This window comes from Equus caballus, chromosome 19, assembly GCF_041296265.1.
Source record: "Equus caballus isolate H_3958 breed thoroughbred chromosome 19, TB-T2T, whole genome shotgun sequence".
NCBI classification, from domain to species: Eukaryota; Metazoa; Chordata; class Mammalia; order Perissodactyla; family Equidae; genus Equus; species Equus caballus.
In genome coordinates, this window is record NC_091702.1 from 26,916,512 (window position 1) to 26,942,083 (window position 25,572).

A 25,572-nucleotide genomic window follows, 5' to 3' on the forward strand; every position below is an offset into this window, starting at 1 on the left:
ACATCTTCAAAATCTTGTGGTGTCAAAAGTGAATGAAAATATTTTTTTGGTTGAAATTTTTCCTTTAAGCCAGAGAACTGACATTCCTTGACTATGGAGAAGAGAGACAACTTTTCTGACAGTGCTTGGATCTCTGGCTTCCCAGGTGATGAATGGCCTACTCTTTGCCTTCCCTTTAAGAGGACATCCTTGGGGGGCCGGCCTGGTGGCGCAGCGGTTAAGTGCTCACATTCTGCTTTGGCGACCTGGGGTTCGCTGGTTTGGATCCCGGGTGGGGATATGGCACTGGTTGGCACGCCATGCTGTGGTAGGCGTCCCACATATAAAGTAGAGGAAGATGGGCACGGATGTTAGCTCAAGACCAGGCTTCCTCAGCAAAAAGAGGAGGACTGGCAGTAGTTAGTTCAGGGCTAATCTTCCTCAAAAATAAATAAATAAATAAAAAATAAATAAAATAAAATAAAAAAACAAGAGGACATCCTCGGCCCTTTCAACCCAGCAAGTGTTTCTCAAAGTTCACTGATGAAAAGAATCACCTGGATTTCATCCCAAGCCAGTTGACCAGAATCTGAAAAGAAGGGGATCTAGGGAACTATGTTTTTCACAAGGGCTCCTGGTAACTTTTGATCAGGCATATTTGGGAAGCATGATGTCTAAGCGGGGGTGGCAAAGTTAGGATGCTGAGGTGGTACTCTCTAGGCCTCTGTTTTCTCATATGGAAAATGACAGTTAACCTACTTTTAGAACCCTGTTGGCAAGGGCCGCCTCAGGCTTATCACAATCTCCTCTTCAACCAAAACAAATCTGCTTGGATTTGCTTTGCTCGTTGGGATTCTATATTAGATTTTATTTAAATAAAGTGTTTAGTACCAGTTTTTTGAAGTTTGAAAACTACTCCACTAAATGATTTCTAAGGGCCTCCAGCTCTAGGATATTAAGTGTGTCTACAGCAGCAATGCCAGACACACAGATCATTAGCACAGAAGGACTACCAGGGGCCTTAGGAGGCAGGCCACACTTTGAGTCCTAGTCTTTTTATATTGACTCCTGCTGTTCAAGCCTACTGGCTTCCTTGTTGTGGGCTGACATTTAACTGGAGAGGAAATAACTGTGGCATCTCCGTGAATATAGCAATTCAAGTCGAAGACAAAAATCTACCCCATAGGTTGTTTGTCATTGTGTAGACAAAATAATAACTGGTTAATTGTCTGAATTTCTTTTGGTTAGTTATTTTAGCACCAAGTGGCTACAATCAAATGTAAGGCCTATTGAATGACATGGCATGAGACCAACTGTGCCTTCAAAAGCAGATATAGCCTGTGGCAAGCCAGGTACCTGGGGCGGGGGGGAGCTGGTCAGGCATTTAGAGATGCCACTTGCTCTATCTGGACACTGCACAACAGTACATCTTCAGAAAGAAGAGTCTGTTTACAAATGAACATAACCTTCGCCTTCCTACTCACCCTTCAACCCGGGGGAAATACTGCTAAGTATATGTGGCAAAACTTGGGTTTAAGTCCACGTCTGTGTTTCCTGTGTACTTTGGACAAATTATTGATCTTATCTAAAGTGGGGGATAATAATATCTTCTTTGCAGCACTGCTGTGAGGATTAAATAAGATAATGCATGTGAAAGCATTTTGTAAATAGCACAAAGTCTTACAGATGTAAAGGTGCATTTATCATAATGAATAATGGCCCCATATTCAAGGAAACAATATTAGGAAAGAAACACTATTATATTCACAGCCCATACAAATGTTTTTATGTATAATCAGACAATATGCACTTATTAACACATCCATTTATTCGTTCATTCACTCACTTGTTCCTGCCCATATAGCATCAGTCCCTGTGGAAGAGAAGAGTTAAATGAAGGGGGAATGGTTAGATGAAAAATACATTCAGAGTTTGATGATCATACAGTTCAATGTCTACTGAACCAATGCAATGTTCTAGGAACTAGGCTCCTCCCTGTGGAACATATATTGTTAAAACCCTATTTCCCCAGTGGAGGGGCTCAAAGTCATAGAAGGGAGATAGTGGCTCATTAAGTCTGAAAAATCCAGAGGGCATCCAGAGTTGGCAAAGGGATGCTGACTGAACACAGATTTTATCTTAAGGCCGCTTTCCAGAACTTGCTCTCCCATTGTTCTCCCGTTCCTCATTTAACCACATTCAGTCATATCTTTCCTGGATGCTCAAGAGTCCCAAATGCCCTGGGGCTGGCCCCGTGGCCGAGTGGTTAAGTTCGCGCGCTCCACTGCAGGCGGCCCAGTGTTTCGTTGGTTCGAATCCTGGGCGCGGACATGGCACTGCTCATCAAACCACGCTGAGGCGGCGTCCCACATGCCACAACTAGAAGGACCCACAACGAAGAATACACAACTATGTACCGGGGGGCTTTGGGGAGAAAAAGGAAAAAATAAAAAAAAATCTAAAAAAAAAAAAAAAAAAAAAAAAAAAGAGTCCCAAATGCCCAGAATAAATTGCACAGTATCTCTTCAGGGCTGAGCCCAATTTGGCCTTTCAGTAGAAGGACTTGACTTGTAGATAACTAGTCTTGGAAACAGTAGAGTGACGGTCCTCAGAGCTTCTCTAACTTAGTATTAAAGGAAAAATGACTTTTTTAATAAAAAATAAAATAAAGTTCGTGTGCCTCCATTGAACATATTCTCTTAAATCGTAGCAGAAAATACAAGCGATTTCGTATGCATATCTATGATTGTGTTGAGAAAATGTACAAAATGAAATAGCTTTATGTCGTAAAAATACAAGGATCCGGGCTGCCTGTTGGGGAGCTGACTGGGCCAGCAGGCCCTTTGGTTTACTGGGCTGCATTCCATCCTTCTGCACCCCCTCGCTGTCTCCCATGTGCGGGTCATTTACATTTCTGCTTATACTTACATGTGGTTAATCCCAAACTTGCTTTTAATAAATATAAATAAAAACAAATGGAAGCTTGGCCGTATCATCCCTTATAGGAAGGCTGAAGTTGGATGGCAACTTCTAGAGTTTACTAGTCTAAGTGAAACCCTTTCCTTTGATCTCTCTCACTTCCCTCAGAAAACGGTGACAGTGAAGACTGAAGTTTTTCCCCTACTGAGTGCTCCTCTCCCCATCCCCTTTCTCTCTTTCTGAAGGGCTCTTAGGTCAGACAAGAGCACTGCATATATTTTGCAATCCAAAGAGATCAAACAACGATCAAAGACAGGGCTTCCTGCTCAGGGACCCTCCAGATCAACAGCCTTCCTTCTGAGCCTCTGTGAGACCCCATGACTACCCTGACCTCCTCTGTACCTTTGACCTTGATTAGGTCCAGCGACTCCTATTGGGGGAGCTGCCTGGTGTGTATTTTTCCTCTCTGTGTTAGAAAGACTATCAGGCACCATGTGGTGTTGAAGTGGGTGCCTCGAGGTGTGTTACTGAATGATTTCTCAGAGAAAGGCCGTTTCCTTTCGACAGCCTTGGGAGGCAGAAGTCCTCTTGCTCTGGACACTGTTTTGCCCAGGCCTGTGATGATGCCTGTTCCATGGTGCTTTGTCATCTCCTTTTGTTTATTTATCTGGCTGTTTTTTATAGCCCTTGGATGTAGATGAAATATATATGTCCTTTAACACTGTGCCATTAGTACAACATGCATACTACTCTTTTCAAAAGAATTTACTTTTAATAGGCTAGGTAATAGATAACCTTGCAGTTGCATACAGTTTCCAATTTTCGGAATTTGTTTAGGCCATGCATTTCCTATGACCAGACACCACCACAAATTAGTGATCTTAAAATAAATCTCACAATAATTGTAAGACTCAGGTTATCCTGAACAAACTGTGATGTCCCCCAACACCATAATAATAATGGCAGCTAACATTCGCCAAAGGCATAGCAGTTTAGAAAGTACCTTCCTATAAATTACCCATTCTGTCCCTCCTACCATTATCAACGTCCTTTTATAGCTAGAAACCCAAGGCCCAGGATCACTCCTGGGTACATGAGGAGCCAGGATTTGAGGCCGGGCTTCTGACTATAGAGCCACAGGGGCTGCCAGACCTATGCAAGATTCCTATGTTTCTCTGAGAGTCACGAGAGCTGGCCAAGGAGTGTGGTGTTGGGATGTGTCACATTGAGGGACTGTGATTTGGTCATCATTTTGTCGCCTGTGATTACGTGATTCTGAGTAAATCTCTTAACTCATCTCGGCCTCAGTTTCCTCATTTCTAATAGGAAGAGCTTGAACAGACCAGTGTTTGTCGGTGGGGATGGCTTTATGTAGGCATTTCAAAGGTCCTGCAGATGCCTGACTGACTTCATGGAAGTGGAAGCTGACCTTTGACCGTTCTTAACTCTTGTTTTCAAATTCCTGAGTTCGTCTAAGCAGCATCTTAGTTTGAAGGTTACAAATGTGAACTTAAAATAGATTGTAGGAGAAACCAGATCACTAGATGGAACCAAGAAAGAGATGTTGAAAACTAGCTTTGCAACTTTTACCCCTCATTCACTTTGGAATATCAAAAGGTTAAAGTTGAAGAGGCCAAGAAAGGAGGAAATCGGGAGATTTCTTTGGAGAGAGTTGTCAGTGTGCTGTTAGCATCCTTTACCATGGATGGGGGAGAGGGTGCTTTCCCCTCCCTCCGTGATCTACGAGCAGAGCTTCAGGGAGACCATTTGAGCACTCGATTTGTGTCTCCTGCAGTTTGAGGAGACCCAGTGGACCTGTATCTGACTTCATCCGGACGGGCTAGAGCCAGAGGCTGGCTGAAGCACTCCATGTGCAGCGGAAGACCGTACTTTAGGAAGTAAGGGCACTCGTCTTGAATGAAAGGCCAAAGGTGCTTGCTTCTTGTTGACCAGATGCAGGCTAAGAAAGAGAAAGAGCTAGCTTGGGTTGCCTGAGATTCCCCCTAAGAGAGCTACCTAGGATCCGGAGGACACCTCTACAGAAAAAGACCGGAGGTGGGGACTGGAGAAGACTCATTAGTCACCACTCTGAACACATTCACTTACTTTTGTCACACGGACAGCAAGTCAAAGTCTGCAGAAGTGAGGGAGTCTCCCAAGAACCTGCGGCAACACCCCATCGGAGAGAGTCAACTTTAAACACTTACTAGGCCCAGTGAACCCAGCACCAACCATGACAGCATCTGTTAAGTAAGCCCTTTCCTGTCACTTTGTCTCCCTTCTTTCTCCTGACCCTTTCACCCTGGAGGTGTCAGAAACTTCACGAATTAGCTGGGGCAAAGCAGGGAGAAGAAGAGGTGGGAAGGTGAAGAAGCAGGCAGCCCAAGGCCCCTCCCTACCGCTGGGGCCAGCCCAGCACAGTCCTCACTGGAGAGGGGAGGAGCACAAACTTGGAGAGGAGCTCAGAGTTTTGGTTACACTGGACTCATGAGATTAATAAGTGAACTCAAATTGTTTGGAGGAATACAGAGACCAAAGGATTTTCTTTTTTTTTCTTGGTTAAATCTGAGAAGAATCAGAAAAGGCTGGCACTGAGTTGCAGCCAAAAGAGAAGGAATACCAGTCCCAAAGAGTGGGCACGCAGGGGCAGTGGGGAGAAAGGCATCAGGTTATCTTCTCTTACCTTTCCTGGGTCCTGAATGTTGAATGGAATGGTTACATGTATACACTAAAAATAATACCATTTTCCTTTGTTCCTGATAAGTTGATTTGAAAAAGAGTTCCTCAATTTCAAAAGCTTGAAAATCACTAAACTCAATGATACCCAAAGCCGTTTCTGACACTGGCATTAATACCGGTTAGCACAGACTGAAAAAAAGTGGCAGAAAGTTCTTTTTTTTTCTCCTTCCTCATTGTGTTCACATCCATTTAGATCTTATGACATGAAATTAAAGGAACTGAAATTGTTTCCCTCTCTATGAGGAGATGACACAGCTTTGATCCCAGGCCCTCCCACCCCTCTTCCCCCAACACAGAGAAGACAATAAACTTTACATTTGGATTAGAGGGAGAGGGAAGAAGAAATTAAGAAAATGAGTGGAGGGGGTAACAAAATGAGGTTAAGGAACAGAAAAGGAAAGAAACGTGGAGGGAAAGGTTACTGCGGGCACAGAGCAGCTTTCCTGATGGGAAGGGAGAGGGAATTAGAGGCTGCGGAAGAACTGGGACGCCTCTTCTCCCACTTCCTGGGGCATGTGAGGGACATTCCACTTGAAGGAGTCTGCCCACAGTTACAAACATGTCCTCTGCCCTTGTACAGTTGCTTTGGTCCTCACCCACCACCCTCTCAGTGTCTTTCCTCTCTCTGACTCCCTTCTTGGGGTCTTATCAGTGTCCCTTCCCCGGGCTTGTTCCTCATCCGCTGGACCATTGGTACAGGGTCGCCGGCAGCCGCAGGCTATAACGCAGAGCGTCTTCTTACAATATCCCTTCTATTTGCTGCCAAGCAGTTTAAAACAGTTTTATATTAAAGCAGACTTGCGCATATTATGGTGTAGAATGTAAAATTTGTACGAATGTCAAATCCAACAGGAGACTTGATATAAATGTTGCGCTTCTAGCAGCTTCAGGCTTAGTCCTCACAGATCCTCAGGATTCTTGGTTCACCCTGCTTTGCTGTTAGAGGTGTTTTCCTGAAGCGCTTGAGAACATTTGGCCAAATTTGTTTCTCTTCTCAGGAGCATCTGTACCGAGAATAGTAAAAAGCATTCAAGAAGCAAAGAAACGGCACTTTAATGATAGACACGAAGGCGGTTTGACGGGAGGTGGAAGAGAGCTTTTGGTGGCTGTGTGAATCATCTCCAACTCTAATTTCATATGTTCTGCCAACTGACAGGGCCAGCTCTGCTATAAATCTCTACGTGGGCCAGGTGATAAAAATAGGAAGGATTTAATGAGAATTTATTAGACCAGCTCTTCCCAAGTAAGTTTCATGGAATACTACTCTCATAAACTGCCTCAAAAAAGAAGAGTTCCACAGTCAGATAAGTTTGGGAGACACCGTCTTGGAGACTCGCAAATTACGAAGATGTTAAAGGCTCTGAGAAATCTTGCAGCAAAACAAACAAGTTTGTTTGACCCAGTGTTGCCCAAATATAATCGATCCTTTTTAAAATATAACTCTTCTTTTTGTAACTCCCTTATAATACCTCAGAATTAGTATTCTGGGGAATATGCCTAGGGAAGCACCATGCTAGATTATGTGATACACCAGAAGTTACTAATCTTTTCTCACCCAGGACACCTTTTCCTGTTTTCCCCTTTTATCTCACGGTTTGAACATTTTTCCTAGTGAATGAAACCACACCTATCTCCCTCGCAGTTGTGTCAAGCATAGGGACGTATAAGCAGTATTCACTGCCGCAGCTTCCTGAATTCTGGCCACCATCCTGGACTGGTCTAGATCCACTCTGCTATGGCTATTCAGTTTGGATATTGCAACCTGACAACAGTCGGGCCCCCCAGTTACATCAGAGGAATGCCTGTGGTATCAACAGCCCATCAGAGCTTTGGAGCAACAGGGGCTAGTCAGTTGCCTGATTCAGTTGATATAATTCTAGCCCAAAGCAGAAAAACAAGATGTCATAATTAACTTGCATAAATAAATATACGGTTCATGTACAATTGTCTTTAGAAGTTTAAAAATGTTTAAAGTAGCCCCAGGATGTCTTGCTAACCTCACAGATCCCTAAGCATCCAGGTATGATAGATTGAGAAGTACAATAAGCTATTTTAGAAATGCTATTATTGTGCTTATATGACATACATCGCTTCTGTATTCAAAGTTCTATTAATCTAAAGATGACTTTATATTAAATAACTCTCTAGATCACAGAAAGTGAGAACATATTACAAAAAGTAGGAAAAAGAAGAAACTTGTGAAGCACAACAAACCCTCTGGTCTTTAAGCAGAAAATGCTTCTCCTAGTTAATTGAATAGAAGGACTTCAGAAGAACACCTTTATGCTTGTATTTATAGGTGACAGAACACTTCTACGTGAATCATCTCACTTAGTTCTCTCAGCAGTCAGTGATGTTATCAGTATACAACGTGGCAATGAAGAGGGCCACATTACATGATTTTTAGGACCTTTTAGTTGCAAATGTTAGAAACACAACATAAACTACCTTATGCAAAAAGGGCAATTTATTGGCAGTTTACTGGTTGTTTGTGTTTTTTTTTTCCCCCATAGACTTCTAGGAAGCATTGAATAATCAAGACACAGGAAGAGCAGAGGTGCAGCTGGGTTATGAGTACTTCGAGCCAGGGACCAGAAGGTTGGCAGGATGCTTCTCAATCTCCCGGGCCTCTCTGGATGTTGGCTTCCTTCTCTCTCATTTCAGTCTAGCTATTTCTACTTGGGGGAAGACTTGCTTGCCAGAAGCACCTGAGTTTTACAGTTAAATGTGGAGCCACTGGAGAGAGATTAGTTCAACTCGTACCTCATTCCAAGGCCACAAGCCACAAAGAAGGACTGTAGCTCAGCTTGTCTGGTGCTCACCAGCAGATGAATTAACAACCCCCAGGGAGCTGGGCCCTAATGTATGCATATGGTGGCTCCTGCGGCAAAAATGCTGGTGAGCAGGAGTTAGGAGAGTAGGGTGGGGAGGGAATCAATTCTCAGAAAATGTGTGCTACGCAGAGAATCTTGTAGGTGTGTACTGTGTATTAAGCACTCGTGGCCTGTCAGCAGGAGCCCCAAGCCCACTGTAGCTGAATTTATGCTCCAGAACATCAGGAGAAGCATCACATATAGGTAAAAACTCCACAGGTCATTACTTTCAAGAAGGCCAAATCTTGCCTATCTCACACCAAAAGAAATCTAAGCTATGTTCTATTCAGGCCTGGGGTAAATATGGCAGAGCTTTGTTTGTGAGTTCCTATTTTAAGAGGAAAACTGGTCAGAAAAGAACTATGAGGAAATAACTCATGACCTGGAGAAAGAGAGGACATCGCTGCGCTGGACTATTTCCTTATACGACAACTGACAGCGAGATAAAGAGGACGGTTTGGGTTGGACTTTAAACTCCAACCACCTAAACGGGTACTGTCCCAGGAAGGTCTGCAGATATGGATCCCCTCTCCCAGGAGGGATGCGGAGCCAAAAAGGGTGTGGGAAGGAAAAGCAGCAATTCTAGGAATTCAGAAGAGGGATTGCTGGAGTGGGAATGGCCGGTTGCCAGGCAGGTGTCGGAGGTACACAGCTATAAACGAGCATGCAATTGTAGACCCAGCCATCTGTTCTCTAGGAACTTAGTGACTTGTTTGAATTTTCTGTAATTTCCTTTTACTTCTCTTAGTATTGTTCTTGAGAGCATGCGCAAATTTCAGCTGTGCTAAGGGGAGCTTCCACCCTCCCCCACAAACCCTCTATCTTTCTGTGCTCATATGTTATGGGAGGAACCTAACATCCATGGAGCTGGTTTCAGTGATGGCTCCAGAATAAAAGTGAGAAAATTCCAAGGGTTAAGAAAGACTCCTCCTTTTGTGGTTTGTAATGGTGTTTGTATAGCCAGCTCTGGTGGTCTAATGGTTAAGATTTGGTGCTGTCACTGCCAGTGGCCAAGGTTCATTTCCCAGTCAGGGACTCACACTATCCCTCGGTTGGTTGTCATACTGTGGTGGCTGCATGTTGCTGTGATGCTGAAAGCTATGCCATAGCTATTTCAAATACCAGTGGGGTCATCCATGGTGGACAGGTCTCGGCAGAGCTTCTAGACTAAGACAGACTAGGAAGAAGGACCTGGTGACCCAATTCTGAAAAAATTGGCCCTGAAAACCCTATGAACAGCAGCGGAGCCTTGTCTGATACAGCCCTGGAAGATGAGAGGATATCACAAAAAAACCAGGCAGGGTTCTGCTCTGTTGTCCACAGGGTCGCTAGGAGTTGGAATTGATTCCATGACACTAACAACAACAAAAATGGCGGTAGTGGGAGGATGCTATACTGGAAGCTGTGCTAGTTCATTTTATTTGTTAATTTGGCTGGCCATGGTGCCCAGATAGTTGGTCAAACATTATCTTGGATGTTTTTTGTGACGTGTTTTTTTGGATGAGATTAATGCTGAAATTAGTGGACTTGGAGTAAAGCAGATTGTCCTCTATAATGTGGGTGGGCCTCATGCAGTCAGTTGAAGACTTGAATAAAAGAAAGGCTGACCTCATCTGAGCAAGAAGGAACTCTACCAGCAGATTGCTTCAGGGCTCTTTCCTGGGTCTTGCCTACCCTACAGATTTTGGATTTACCAAGCCTCCACAATTCCTTGAGCCAATTCCTTCAGACAAATCTCTTTCTCCCTCTATCTCTATACATACACACAGGTCCTGCTGGATCTGTTTCTGCGGAGAACCTTGACTAACACAGAAGCTATTCCTACAACCAAACTACACGGAGATTGCCCAGTCAGAGCTCTCCTTAAATCATGGGGGCTGGTGCTGTACAGAGCCCTATCCTTGAAGAGTATGACAAGAGAGAAGAAACTGACTTCCCAAGCATCTGTGACTATTGTTTATTGAGGGCCTCTTTCTGCTGCGTCTTAAAATCCAGCAAGGTAGACTTCGGATGTGGGATGGGAGTGAAAGGCGGTTCAGATGAACACAACAACTTGTCCTGGGAGCAGGTAGGGATGTGAGGAGGGAGTGGGTGAATTTGCTAGGCACCCAGGAAATAGGAAGGGAATTATAGAAATAGTGTAATTGAGAACGTTAGTAGGGCCTTAATTGCCAGGCTAAAGAGCTAGGCCTTTTCTGTATAGGCAAACAGAAGCCCATGGAGATTTTTGAACGAGGGAGTGAAATATTTGGAGGAGGGAAGCTGGCAATGAAGCGCTGAGTGACTTAGAAGGAAAAGACTGGGAATAAGGAAGCGTTTTGGAAAGTTCTTGCAATTATCTCCACATTAATTCCTTTATTCTTTTATTCACTGGACATTTATGGAGCCCCGGTTAGTGCTAGGCATTGTACAATTTAAGGAGAAATAAAGTGCCTCTGAAGAGTCCACTGTTCTGGAGGGGAGATTTGCACGGAGGAGGAAATGTAAGCAAATGCTTGTGGAAGTATTTCCCAGTCTTTAGTATGTAGGCTTGAGGCCTGGCCCACAGCAGATTTTAAGACAGAACTGAGAGTTCAAATTTTTTCAAGGTGCCTGATAAAGTATTCAAAGGGCTCTTACCTGTTCATACACCATCTCATAATGACAGAAGACAAAGATCCAAAGTGAAGGGGGAAAAATAACCCCAGTAATTACAGAACTGAAGTGTATATATGTATGTGCATACATATAAAACCTGTTAGCTCCTGAGTGGGGGAGAGTTTGCTCTCTAGGCCGTCTCCGGATTAGGCCCAGAGCCTGAGAGAATGCCCTCTCACCTGGTACACTCGGTACTGATGACTCAGGGGATGGGCTCCGTGAGCATAAGCGATTGGACTTGGACCTGGAGCCAGAACACAGTATTTTCTTATCTTTAATCTTCATAAAGCGTATGTTTATTCTTCCCTGACAAAAGCCAAGCCTAAGGCGCACGGTCTGTTTTATGAAGGCATTAGTCCTCTTTGGACAGCTGTGTGTCCTGTCCACGCCCCCGTGAGAAGGAGGAGGCAGGCCGAGGAGGAGTCCGCGCCCTCTGGGAGCCGGCCTGGAACACGTTTCTGTGGCCTACTGCTGCCAGCAGCTACACCCTGGGTGCCATGGTTCAGTGAGGGGCTGGGAGGGGTTTCCATTTCAGTCAGTCATTCACCCGGAAATGCTCAGCACTATCTCACGAACCTGGTTTCTGAGAAGTCAGGCCACCTATTGTAGTTAGCAAGTTGGTAAATGATATATTCTAAGCGCTCATAAAAGTTAACCCAGCGCTTGCTACAAAGCTGATAGCATGCAATGAAAGAGTGAGCAGAGGCCTCCTTTGTGTTTGAGTCCAGGGTGGGCCGAGCTGTGTGTGGGCCCAGAAAATGCTGGAGGGAGGGGCTTCTTCTGCGGCTTTTCCTTGTTGCAACTGGCCACGCTCAACTCCTCTGCGAAGGACCTTCAGCCTCCTGCCATGGACACAGAGAACTTAATAGATGTCATGGAGGTGGGAAAAGCTGCACTCTGAGAGGTTTCTAGAGTGTTCCCCGATTTAGTGCTCTCCCTAGTCCCTCCTTTCAATTAAATGAAATAATTAATTATTTTAAGAGTAATAATAGCTACTATTTACTGAGGACCTAATATGTGCCAGTTTATTTACACATGCTGTCTGTTTAATTCTCCCCATTACATATTGCGTTCAGTACATTATCTTCAGACATAACTTGCCAAGGTCTAGAAAATGAGGGAGACGGTACACATAATTAGGTCTACCTGCTGCCACTGCCCACTGAAATGAATTTACCTTGTTTAAGTCATTTTTACTTATTTACCTCGGAGGTAAAATGCAGATACTGTAGTCATGTATGTTGCAAGTAGAAGGAAGCAAGAGATCTAGTTTCCTTCTTTCTAAAGATTCTCTACCTCTCTCCATTGAGAAGGATTGCCTGGACATTGTGTCAGATTTTTAGCAGCAAGACAACAGGAGGGAGCGACTTGATATTTTTAAAAATCAAAAATTTATACATTAAAAAAAAGAATAATTGGATATATTCCCATTGTGTTAAAATCTTGGCATATTAGCTTCTAGTATTTTTTTCAAGAAAACTGCTCTACTGTCTTAAAAATTATTCAAACTATTAGGAAAGTAAAAATGAAAAGTAAGAGTGAATCCCCTGGAATGCCACCAGTTAGAAACTGCTGCAGTTAACACTGGATGGGCGTGCATCTTTCTGTGCGTATACTCAAATACATATACTTTGTAATAATCGCATCATGATATAGTGCTCTTCCTTAAGTAAAAACTGAATTTAATAGAAGAAAAAGCAAATGAAACACAACAGGAGGAATTGTCGAACTTCAAGTAAACATTTCTTTTCCACTTGGGATATTTCCTAAAAATATCTCTCTAAGGGTATAAAAGAGTTGGTGGAGAACATTTAAAAGTATTTTTCCCCCAATTTTAGGTGGTATAAAATGAGAACATTGACATTGTCACTCTTCCATCTCCCATCCCTTTGCCCATCTTTCAAATGCTGTAAGTTGCATTCAATTTTCAAATTATCCAGATTTATAATATTTACATTCTATAATTATAATTTCTTTGTTTTAGTGTAGCTTCTTTGTGTAAGTGGAAGTGCTGTTCCCCACCAGTCTTTCTATTGTAGTTTCTTTGATCTTTACTTTGATTCATCTCTTATTTCTTTGGATTTCTTGGTCAGATATTTTTTCAAAAGGTGCACCTTGGCACCCTATACCCTGATTCTTTCATGTTTGAAAATATCTGTTGGTGTCTTTGTACTAGAAAGATATCAAGACCAAATCAATGTTCCTGAGCCACAGTTTCTTTTCACTAGAATTTTGTGGCTATTTCTCTAGTCTTCTGCCATTGTATGTTATTGTCAAGACATATGGGTTGAGGCTAGTCTGACATTTTTTCATCTTTGTAGGTGTATTAGTCAGAGTTCTCTAGAAAAATAGATGCAATAGGATATATATCTCTCTCTCCTATATATAGGATACTTATATATTTATATAGAGATTTATTATAAGGAATTGGTGATTATGGAGGCTAAGAAGTCCCAAGGTCTATAGTTGGCAAGCCGGAGACCCAGGAGAGCCAATGTGTAGTCCAGTCCAAGTCTGAAGGCCTGAGAAGTAGGAGAGCTGATGGTATAAGTTCCAGTCTGAAAGCTGGCAGGCTCGAGACCCAAGAAGAGCCTATGTTTCGGTCTTAGTCCAAAGGCTGGAAAAGATGAATGTCCAGTTCAAGCAGTCAGACAGGAGGAGTTCCCTCTTTCTCAGCCTTTTTGTTCCATTCAGGCCTTCAATGGATTGGATGATGCCCACCCACATTGGGGAGGGCCATCTGCTTTACTCAGTCTACTCATTCAAATGTTAATCTCATCCAGAAACACCTCACAGACACACCCAGAATAATGTTTAACCAAATGTCTGGGCACCCTTTGACCCAGTCAAATTGACACATAAAATTAGCCATCCTGGTGGTAATATGCTTTCCTGGACATCTGAAGCAGTCTTTCTTTGTCTTGATGTTCAGTAACTAACCAATGTAGTATCTATGTTGAGCCTTCTGCATCAAATTTTCTTCGAACTGATTTGCATATCTAGCATTTTCCTTCACTTGGGGTGAAGGTGTGGGGGATTTTTGGCTATTATGTCTTTCACCATAGCATCTGCTTCACTTGTAGTTTCTCTAGCACAGAGATACCAATTACCAATGTTTGGGATTTTAATCTTTACTTTTCTTTATTTATTAGTGTTATTCTAATTGAATTCATATTTTGTCACAGTTTTGGTCAAATCTTCCTTTTACTCTCATTCTATTGTTTTATCATTTTGGGCTCATGCTTTATTGAATTCATATTCTCATTAATTTATGCTGTAGCAGAAAGCAAATGTTAAGGATTTCCTTCTGGTCTTCGAGCTGGTTTTTCTTTTAGGTTTTTCCTTTCTTCCTTCCTCCCTTCCCTCCTCCTTTTTCTGTATTATGTTTTCAGAGTTTCCATTACATTTATTTTCATTCTGTTCTTCTTCGTCAGTTTTGTCCAGGCTTGTCTCTGTTGTGGTGTGGAAGACTTCTTGACTCGATTTCCACTGAATCCAATGTGATTTCCTTTCTGAGTGAGTGTTTGATACTGAGTTCTTTTTTCTTCTATTTATTTATGAAGCTAATAGGATTTTGGGGGTCTTATCCTTAGGGTTAATGGTTGAGTTGGATCAGCTTTCTCTTGTTTCTGTGAGAATCTTCTCTTTCTTTCCCTAGCCATTAATTTTTGAAATATGGCATCAGGTCATACCCTCTTCCTTGCTTGGCTGCCTTTGGTGAATTTATGCCTGAGTGATCTTAAATATAAATTTTGCTCAAATTTTATGTGTTGGGGGAGAGAAATTCTTTCGTTTCTTTTCGTATATTTTTAGAAGTCTTATTCCAGAAGTTGGAATGATATGAGAGGAAACTAAATGAATAAATTAACCAGGGGCTGGGCCGGCTCTGTGGCTGAGTGGTTAAGTTCGCACACTCCACTTCAGCGGCCCAGGGTGCCCATTCAGATCCTGGGCGTGGACATGGCCCAGCTCATCAGGCTGTGCTGAGGTGGTGTCCCACATAGCACAATTAGAAAGACCTGCAACTGGAATATACAACTATGTACTGGGGGGTTTTGGGGGAAAAGAAGAAGAAAAAAAAGAAGACTGGCAACAGATGTAAGTTCAGGTGCCAATCTTAAAAACAACAAGAAATTTACTTGCATTTAAGTCAAAGCAACTTTTTTTTTTTTCACATTTAGGGAGTACCATGTATTGTACAGGGGAAAGAGAATGGAGCTGAGCATCAGCTGACCTTAAATTTTAGCCCCCAGCTCTAGCTTATACAGCTAACACTGGGGAAACCCTTCATTTCTCTGACCCTCATCTCTTCAGGTGTCAAATGGGGTGACAGTAGCCACCATGACTACTTCCTGCAGCTGTTGTGAGAGCTATTACATAGGACTTGTTACATTGCAAAATGACATTTAATATAAGATGTTGTTTATTATCATTACCGTTATTATTATTGAATCTTTGTAGAGATCATCAGAAAGATGGTTCGAGCTCTTAGGAAGGGGATTTAACAAGGTGAGGGGGGCTATCTGATTAAGCTGGGGAGTTTCTCCAAGCCTTCTCATTTCCCCTGTCCCCATTCTGATAAAGAGAAGGAATGAGCATAGTTAGAAGGATGTTTTTAGCTTGTTCTGTATTCCATCTCTCTTCTCCATTGAGAAGTAATAGATTTAGACACTCACCTACCTGAAGACAGGTGACTAAGTTTCTCTTACAGCTCCATGTCTTTATAAATATTGATAAAATGTTGAAGCAATCTTTGCATTAAAGAATTAATAGTATTAATCATACTTTAATGTTTTTTATGGCTCCTTTTGGATTTCAAGAGATTTGCACTGTTGTTTTTAATTTTGATTAGTATTCTTTTCAAAACATAGGCATAAGAAAAATGTTGTCCACTGACTTGAAGGAAAGGAGCTGTGAAAGCTTTGACCGCAAGTCAAAGACAGAGTAACAAACCTTGTTTATAATAATACTAAACCTCAATCATGCAAACAAAATGATTTATTTGCTTATGTTTTATTTTGAAAACTAAAATTATATTTATTCAACCTTAACATCACTGATTTTTTTAAAATTTTCTTTTAAATATGTGTATTTTAAAAAAGCAACTGATGCACCAATCTCAGTTTCATACTCTTAAACATGCAAGGAGGTAAAATAAGCTCATTGACATCATTGATTTTGCATTCCGCTTAATTCATGCTTTCACAATAATCTTGGTTTGGGTAGAAACAATATTGGATTGAAGAGTTTTAAAAGAAACCATTTATATAGTGATTTTAATTTTAGTTTAAAAAGTTGATAATATTGCTTTTACGTTCATTTAGCCCACTCTAATAAAAAAATCTACATAGTATTTCTTGCTGTGTAACTTTGGAACTCAATGGCAGCCACAGAAATGGAGTAGTAAGATATCAGGGAGGGGACCAAACTATTGTTAAGTATTCGCTTAAGCTGAAATGTTGAAGCTACTCAGAACCTAAGACTGTTCTTATGCTTGGAGAGTGGCAGCTTCACTCGACTACACAGGTTTGGCTGTGCTGCCATCCTAAGTCGTACCTGTGTTAATGAAATGGTCCTCTCAACTCAACACTTGCCGTAGAAACTTTATTCCTACTGCTATGGTTCAAGGAATCACCCACTGAAATTTATAGCCAAGTTCTGCAGTATATTTTGGCTGTATTTATTTTAGGACTCACGTTATATTGAAATAAATCCATCACATTATTTGGAAGTGTGTTCCTTATAGATCTGTTTTCGTTACTACTTATCAGCATAATCATTCCAAATCTGAAACAGAGATTGAAAATGGAGCAGTTGATTTCAATATGCTATAAGGAAGGCCATTATCACAGAATTTGTTATACCATTTTGACTGTTAGAACCACAATAACAAAACACGGAAAAAATGGCCTCTTCAGAAGATTAGCTATTCCCTCAGCCTTCAGCTGATTTGGCAGGACATGCCGGGTATGGTGTTTTCATGTACTGAAACTAATAATTTGTTTTTATTTCAGATTCAGCATATCTGAAATTCATCCCCTGGCTTGTCTTTATGTATCACAAACCCAAAAATGGCAAATACAGATTGAGGAAAACAAATACTAATGAACATTAGTAGGAATAATGAATCAAAGTCCTAATATTTGCTTTCATCCTGGGTAAAAAAATTTGATTTGTGATTAGGTTTGTTGAGTTGTACACATTACGCTTTTCTGACCTTCTTACTTCACTCGTTTCTTCTGATTTAACCTTCGAGAGCTTGTGTATGCTTCCCATATGTTTCTATTCTCAGCAGCATGGTGGAGTTAACTGCAAGAAAAGACACCTACGGTTCAGTCACGGGTCAGTGACTTGTGTATGTCGCTTAGTCTTTTTGTCCTCAGTTCTCCACCTGGGAAAAGAGAAACTCTAGAGTGGGGGGGTGTCACAGAAAGGTCTTGAGCAACCACTCCTGCCTCAGGAGCCACTCAGCAGGACTGAGCAGAAGGAATCCAGGATCGCTCTCTCCTATGTCAATCAGAGCACTATTACTTTTATCTGTTTATTGTCTAGCTTAACCAGGAGATTCTGTATACAAAAGAGGTTTTGCTGAGAAAAAAAAAATGAACAAAACTTGAAACTGTTTTCTGTTGTTGCTTCCCTTTTTTACTGCCTTCTTTGAATTAATTATTTCTCCTGACTATTCTGTCTCCTGTATTGGCTTGTTAGCTGTATCTCTCTGTGATGTCACTTCAGTGTTTTTTCAATGGTTTATAGTATACGTCTTCAACTTATCATCATCTACCTTCAAGTGATGTCATTCCACTTCACATGAGTGTAGCACCCTTCTTACAGTTTGCTTCCGTCTCTCCCCTCCCAGACTTGATGCTTCGAAGTCACGCATTTAAGATCTCCATATGTTATATACCCACAATACATTGTTATTATTTTTGCTTTAAACAATCAATTATCTTTTAAAGATATTTTAAAAATATGACAAAAATTCTTCATATTGACCAAGGTAACTTCCGTTTCTGATATTCTGCACTTCTTGGGATAGACATAGATTTCCACATAGCATCATTTTCCTTCTCATTAAAGGATTTCTTTTAACATTTTTTGTAGTGTTTGTCTGTTGATGATAAATTTTTAAAGATTTTTTTGTGTTTGAAAAAGTCTTTATTTTGCCTTCATTTTCGAAAGATATTTTCACTGGTGTTTCCAAGGTATTCTAGATTGACAATGTTCTTCTTTCAGTACTTCAAGGATGATGTCCCAATGTCTTCTAGATTGTGTTGCTTCTTGTGTTGCATACAACCAGAGATCTGCTTTCACGTGCATTTTTTTGTTCTTCTGTATGAAATGTGTCTTTTGTCTCTGGCTGTTTTTAAGCTTTCCTAATTATCATTGGTTTCAAGGAATTAGATTATGGTGTACCTTGGTGTAGTTTTATCCATGTATCTTGTGCTTGAAGTTTTTCAGTTTTTGGATCTGCAGATTAATAGTTTTCATCAAATTTGGAAAAAATTTGGCCATTATTCAAACATTTTTTCTGCCCCTCTCCCTTTCCTTTGGGAATTCCAATTCCATGTCTGTTAGACTCTTCAAGTTGTCTCACAACTCACTGAAGCTTTTTTTTTTTCAGATTTGTTTATCTCACTACGTTTCATTCTGGATAATTTCTATTGCTTTGTATTCAAATTCACTAATGTTTTCTTCTGCAATGTCTAATCTGCCATTAATTCCATCAATAGTACATTTTTCATCTCAGACATTGTAGTTTTGATTTTTAAAAATTAAATTAGACTCAAATTTAATATATAAAGACTCATTATATATTGCACATCTCCAGTTAACATGTTTAATCTTTCCTCTAGCTTCTTGAATCCATAGAATACAGTTGTAATAACTTTCACTGTCCTTCTCCACTAAATATATCATCCATATGAACTGTGGGCCAATGTTGATTGATTGATTTTTCTGGTCCCCATGGGTCATTTTTTCCTGCTTCTTTTCTTGCTGCGTCACTTTTGGTTAGATGCCAGACATGTGATTCTTACCTTGTTGGATATTTTTATATTCCTGTAAATATTCTTGAGTTTTGCTCTGGGTTGTGCCTAAATTCCTTGGAAACAGTAGCTCCTTTTGTGTCTGCCTTTAAAGCTTTGTTAAGCAGGACCAAAGCAATGTTTAGTCTAGGATTGGTTTTTCCTCATTGCTGGGTAAACCCCTTTTGGGTACTCTAAGTGACGCTCTATGAATTATGAGGTTTTCTAATTTGGTTGATGGGAATAGGCAATTTTTTCAGTCCACGTGAGATTAGGGTATTGTTCCCTTTAATGTTTTCAGTTTCGTTTTGTTTTTTTCATCCTGGCTTGAGTTTCCTCCTCCACATGTGGTGATCAGTACTCAGCTGAACACCAAGGATAACCCTCTGCAGATGTCCAGCACTTTCCCGCTGGCAATCTGCCCTGTGACTTCTGGAAGCTGTGGCTTCCTCACTCGCACAATTCTGTCTCCTCAACTGAGGGAGACAAGCAGGCTCTCTGTACTTGGTTTTCCCCTCTCTGGGCCAAGCCTGAAAACTTTTTCTAGAGACAAAGCAGGGGCCATCACAGCACTAACCTTATTCCTGTCTCTCAAGGATCTCTGTCCTTTGTTGCCTGATGACCAAGGTTTTGTGAAGCATTGTTTCGTACATTCATTCAGTTGTTCAGTAGTTTCAGGAGGGAGGATAAATTCAGTTACTGTTATCTCATGTTGGCTAGAAACAGAAGTCTGTTCAGAGTCCTTTAAAATATTATTCTTGAGAGGAAGGGATGACCTGAATAGGGCAAAGCCATTGGTAATATAATAGAATATATAAATTTGAAGAGTGTTTCATAGGCTCTCTGGGACTTGGTGCCTATTAAGCACGGGCGGTGAGAGAAAATTTCCAATTCTCACGACCTTCTGACTATGCAATCGCGATGCCATTTCCTGAATTGAGGAGTCCTGGGGGAAGAAGTGAGTTGGGTGTAGGGTGGGGAAAATGTGTTTCAGGTTTCTACACAACCTGTTGATCATCTAGATGGAGATGACCAGGAGGCAGGTAGAAACATGGATCTTGAGCTCAGGAAAGAGAGAATATGATTAGAACTGGATTCTGGAGAAATCCTTCTAGAAAAGCTAGTGCCCAGTTGAAGAGAACTGTTTATCTCAAGTTTTGTGACTAGAAATTGAAGTGAATGACTTGGTAGTGGATAGGATCATTCCTCTTTAAAAGGATTTATTGATGTTAGGGTTCTAGTCACTGCAGTTTGTGTGTGTGTGTGTGTGTGTGCGCGCACACATTTTCTTTTCCCCTGATAAATTTTAGATTGGCAGGAAACAGAAGCTTCAACGCTAAAGAATGTTTTGTAATAACCTATCATATATGCCAGCATCTCCAATTCTACTTTAGAATTATTACAATAAAAAAAAGAGTAGACTAAATGTTCTTCTTTACCCCTAGTTTCTAAAATTGCATGTTTGCACACCAATATAACATACGCAAAAAATTTTATAAGAATACTGAAAAAAATGGCAGTTTGTTAGGTTCTTTGATATATTCTGTAGCTCTTGAATTCACTGGAATTAAATGAATAAACGATACTATTATTAATATAAGTCTTATGTTATTTCAAAACTTGGCTCAAGTTGAAACTTTCAGTATTATAAATTTTTACTTTCAGAATTATATATTTCTCCAGTCAGTGGTTTGGAACCTGTGTCAAAAGGATGAGAAAACATAGGGTAAAACCTAGTCGTCTAAAATAGCTGTTCAACAATTTATGCAGAAACTGGATACATTTCATTTTATATGAGCCCTTGGACCAGTGTATTTCTATTATTGGAAGAAAAGTGCGGGACAGAGTATCATACAGCTGTCAGGCCACACCACTCAAAGATCATCTCATGTCAAGTCTACCATGGTCATTTGGAAAACGAGTGTTTTAAACATAGTTTTGTCTTTTCAGGAATGCAAAGAACTAAATACAGGAGGAAGGTCAATAGTCAATGTTCAGAATATTCCTACATTTCATTTAGTATATAGTCCAACTGACCTTCATCGGGCCAAGCTCCCCTTGAAGCCACAATAGTCTTGGTGCTAATTGGGGAGTTTTAGTTAGTGAACAAGGACAGAAGCCTGTATATTGTTCCTTCAGCTTAATAATATCTCTGGAGCTTATTTTTAAGGGTTAATTATAAAACTTCAACTTTTCTGAGGGAATGCCCTTTTGTAAGCAAGTTTGTATCGACCATGCAAATTTAATAATGAGGCTGAAAATAAACCAAATCTGCTCACAGAGAGAAACTCAGTCTGATTCACAAATGGAACTGAAGTGTCAGGCTCAATGACAGAATTTTGGAAAACATGCAATTTAGGAGGATGTTTGATTTCTTTTACTTTATTTTGGTTTTTTTGTTTTTTCAGTCCTTCAAAACTATCAGTGCATGGTACATAACAACAATTAGATTTTTAGCAAGAGAGTTCACAATAAAGATTAATTCTATTTCCTAATAATTCTTTTATTATTTGGTTAAGAAAATTGTGAGTTTATCTCTTGCAGCACAGTAGTATCTCATGAAGTACTACTTTTTTTTCATGAGATAACTGGAGCTACCCCTTTTAATGAAATTTTAACAATTTAATTCTCTTTGGATACAAATCGTTCTAAAACGTACTGCATAGTTTCTCGCCTTTTATAACATGATTACAAAAGTGAAAAAAAATTAATTCCTGAATCTCTTGCCATATAAAAACTGATTCCACTTTTGTATTTTCTCAGACTTTATGCCATAAGCATGAAGAATTGTAAAATACAAATAATTTAAAAACACAATTGATATAACTTAATTATCTCAGGGTGGTTCAAGGTATTTAATATGAATGTTGTTTTTCAATAGGGCCTCTGATTTTTGTTTCAATAACATTATTACATTGGGAACACTGCAAACTCTGTCAACTTTAATTGCAAGAAGACATTTGAGAAGTGTCTTAAAATATTCTTTTGGGCAGGGGCTGGCCCCGTGGCCGAGTGGTTGGGTTCGCACGCTCCACTGTAGGCAGCCCAGTGTTTCGTTGGTTTGAGTCCTGGGCGTGGACATGGCACTGCTGCTGGGGCAGCGTCCCACATGCCACAACTAGAAGGACCAACAACGAAGAATATACAACTATGTACTGGGGGGCTTTGGGGAGAAAAAGGAAAAAAATAAAATCTTTAAAAATATATATATATTCTTTTGGGCAAAATGGAGAAATGTTGGTAAGATCAGAGTTCATTAGGTGTATCTGAAACTGAAGAAATGACCACAAGAGTTTCAAATAAAAAAATTAAAATAACTTTGTGTGCTTCTCCTTTATTAAAAAGATAATATGTGCTGTCTGTAGATATTTTGGAAAATACAGCTAAGTACAAGAAAGAGAATGAAAATCACAAACAAACCTAAACCCAAACCCACGTCTAACCACTCTTCACATTTTGGTATATATAGTATCAATATAAAATGAAATAATATCTTAGTCTTTTGGAAATTTTCATTTCTTACTTAGTACATCATGAACATATTTCTACATCACTAGTTGCTTTCCCAGAACGTTGCTTTTAGCAAATGCATGGTATTTTTCCTGGTGGCAATACTCTAATACATTTAACAAATGCTCTGTGGGTGTTGCCAATATTTTTGTTATTAAAATAAGGACTATGTATTGAATTTTACAAAGGCCTTTTTAACATCTATTAAGTTGCTTAAGTGATTTTTCCCTTTAACTTTTTGTCATGGTGAAGTATTTTTAACGTCAAATCATTTTTGCGTTTCTGGAAATTCCCTTATTTGCTCATGGTGTTTATTTTTATTTCACTTTAGTTATGGAAATTTTCAAACAAACTCCAAAGTGTAGAGAATAATATAATGAATTCTCGTATAACCTACACCGAAATTCCATAATTATCAACATCTTTGTTTCATCTATTCTCTCCTCTTCCCCATTTGGGTAGAGTGTTTTAAAGCAAATCGTAGGATAATCTATCATTTTATCCATAAATACTCGAATATGGCCCTCTAACAGATAAGAACTTTAAAAGCACAAGCACAGTGCACTATGACATCTAACACAAGTACCAGTTAATACTCATTTCTTAGAGTCATGTAATACATCCAAGTTGTTTTCTCCAATTGCCTCAAACATTGGGTTGTTTTGAATGGTTGGTTTGTTTTAACAAGTCTCTCCATCTACAACAGCTCTCCCTTTCAGGTTACTGTTTCCGTGCTTAGTTGAAGAAATGGGGTCATTTGTTGAATCTCTTGCATCCAAGATTCGATTGATTGCCTGTCTGTGCTTGTAAACACAATTGCCTTTCCCTGAATTTCCTCCGACTCGTAGTTAGACCTAGAGTCTTGATGAGATGAAAGGTAAAATTTTAGGCAAGAATGTTTTAAAGGTGCTGCTGTATCCTTGATTTTGTACCATGTTAGGAGGCACATAAGATCCAGTTGTCCTGCTTTCAGTGATGTCAGAATTGATCAGTGCTTCCAGGTACTGCCAGCTGATCCGTAGAAAGTTGTAAAGTTCCCGGTCGTTTGCATATCTTTTCAATCCAGTGCTGGATTTGATTGGCCACTATTTTATTCAGACTTTTTTTTTTAATCTACAGTTCCTAAGTGAGCCAGGTCTCTTGATTTCTTTCTGTGCATTATCTTTGACAGGTACAGGCAACAGGATTAAAGAAGAGGGAATCCAAAGAGGATGGCCCTTTGATGTCAGGCAACCTGGTTACCATCTCGGAAGGCTCTAATCACCTGTCTGAGCTTGGCACAGATCTCTGATGCCTGAGGGAGAAACTGGCAAGAATACGATCAGAACCAAAGCAGATGCCTGTCCTGAGAAAAGGGAACATAATTTTTAGTGATCTCGAATGTTCAGGCAGCACTTCAGTCTCCTGCTAGTCACTGTGGGAGATTTCCAGATCTAGTCAGTATCAAGAGACTCTGAGGGGAACAATGCAGGAGAGCCGCCTCCAGCCTGGCTGTGATAGCCCTCCCCACATCTGGAAAAAATAAAAAAGCATTTCCTTCTTTCTACATAACAAACAGTCAATCATTTTGAATGGGTGTTGTTTCAGGACTTCAACTATTCGCCATTTTTTTCCTCACTGTTTGATGCCTGGAGTTTTTTTTTCCTTTGCTTCGCTGGTAGATACTTTAAGAAATATTCCTCATTGCCTGAAGGCTGACTCCTTGACATATTTTGCACAAATGTGTGTGTGTGCATAGAATCACACACTTGGGGGTGTCTTAGCTGTTGACACCTTAAGGCTCAAAGGGAGGGAGATGGTGATGGCTCTCAGAGGTCAGGTCTTTGGGGCTCTGAGACCCATCAAGTCAGCAGGAATCCCTTCCAGCTACCTTCGCCTTCCTTATCTTCTTGCTAAAATCGGAAACTTTTGGATAATGTGCTTTATGAATGCTCCCAACCAACCTCTGCCAACAATTTCATCCCGAATATCCAGGCAGGTTCATTTCCTGAGGTTAATTTAAGACCTAGTTTCCAAGCATGCCTCTTTTGTTCAATCGTTACTCGATAAACACTCATTGACCCCTCTTGTCCCAGGCACTGGCTAATGCTGGGCGTATGCCAAGATGAGTAAGACGTGTACTGTGCGTTCCAGCGAAGAGACAGGTCTAAGCAAATCATTACAACAAATGTGAATACAGGAGTACAGAGGAGGAGAAACTAATTCTCCCTGGAGGGGGTGATATTTCTATGGGGTTCCAATGATTGATTTGGTTCTCCCAAATCATAAATCTCCATTCTCAGTGGGGCAATTTATTCTGTCCCTGTGGTTTGGGGCAAGAAGAAGAAGATCTAGGCAAATTACCTCTAGAAAGACTAGCCCCCAGGAAACAACAGAACCCTCTGTCAATATTCATGTGCTCTTTCCTCATGAAAAAAAATCTTTCCTCTTCTCTCTCATCTGTAGGGCAATGGCCAAAACAACTGTTCTTATAATAAGCAGCATTTCACATTCAAAATGATGCCATTGTCCCCTTTTGTTTTTTGCACTTCATAATATTTAAAAATGACTGGATTTTCCCCCTCTCCACTCTTCTTCCTGTAGTCTGACAATTACTAAGCTGGGATGACTAGTAATGTGACTCAAATCGGAGGAGTATCAGATTTGAAATAAGAGCCCATTGGAAACATGCCAAGAGGAAGCCCATGATGACAGTGCGAAAGATAGCATTCTCTTGTCCTTGCTTGTTGCCCATCTGCAGAAGCAGGGGTCACACTAAGCCCAAGTCCTGGTGTCGCAGTGCAATGGAAAGTTGCCGTCTCCACCGCTGGGGATGAGCTGAATGAGTGATAGCAAAGCATGTTTCTAAAAGGTTTGCCAGGGCTTGTTTATCCACAGTAGGAATTCTG

The 25,572-nt window shown here is 40.6% G+C and overlaps 1 long non-coding RNA gene across 2 annotated transcripts in view; it reads left to right on the top strand.

Annotated features, from left to right (window-relative positions):
- LOC111769024 (uncharacterized) overlaps nt 1–24,239 on the top strand; it is an 82,359-nt gene extending 58,120 nt beyond the window's left edge. For both annotated transcript variants that reach the window (XR_011428758.1, XR_002801724.2), the window contains exon 3: nt 23,856–24,239. This is a non-coding gene — a long non-coding RNA (uncharacterized lncRNA). The remainder of the gene's footprint in view (nt 1–23,855) is intronic.
- The last annotated feature ends 1,333 nt before the right edge of the window (nt 24,240–25,572 follow it).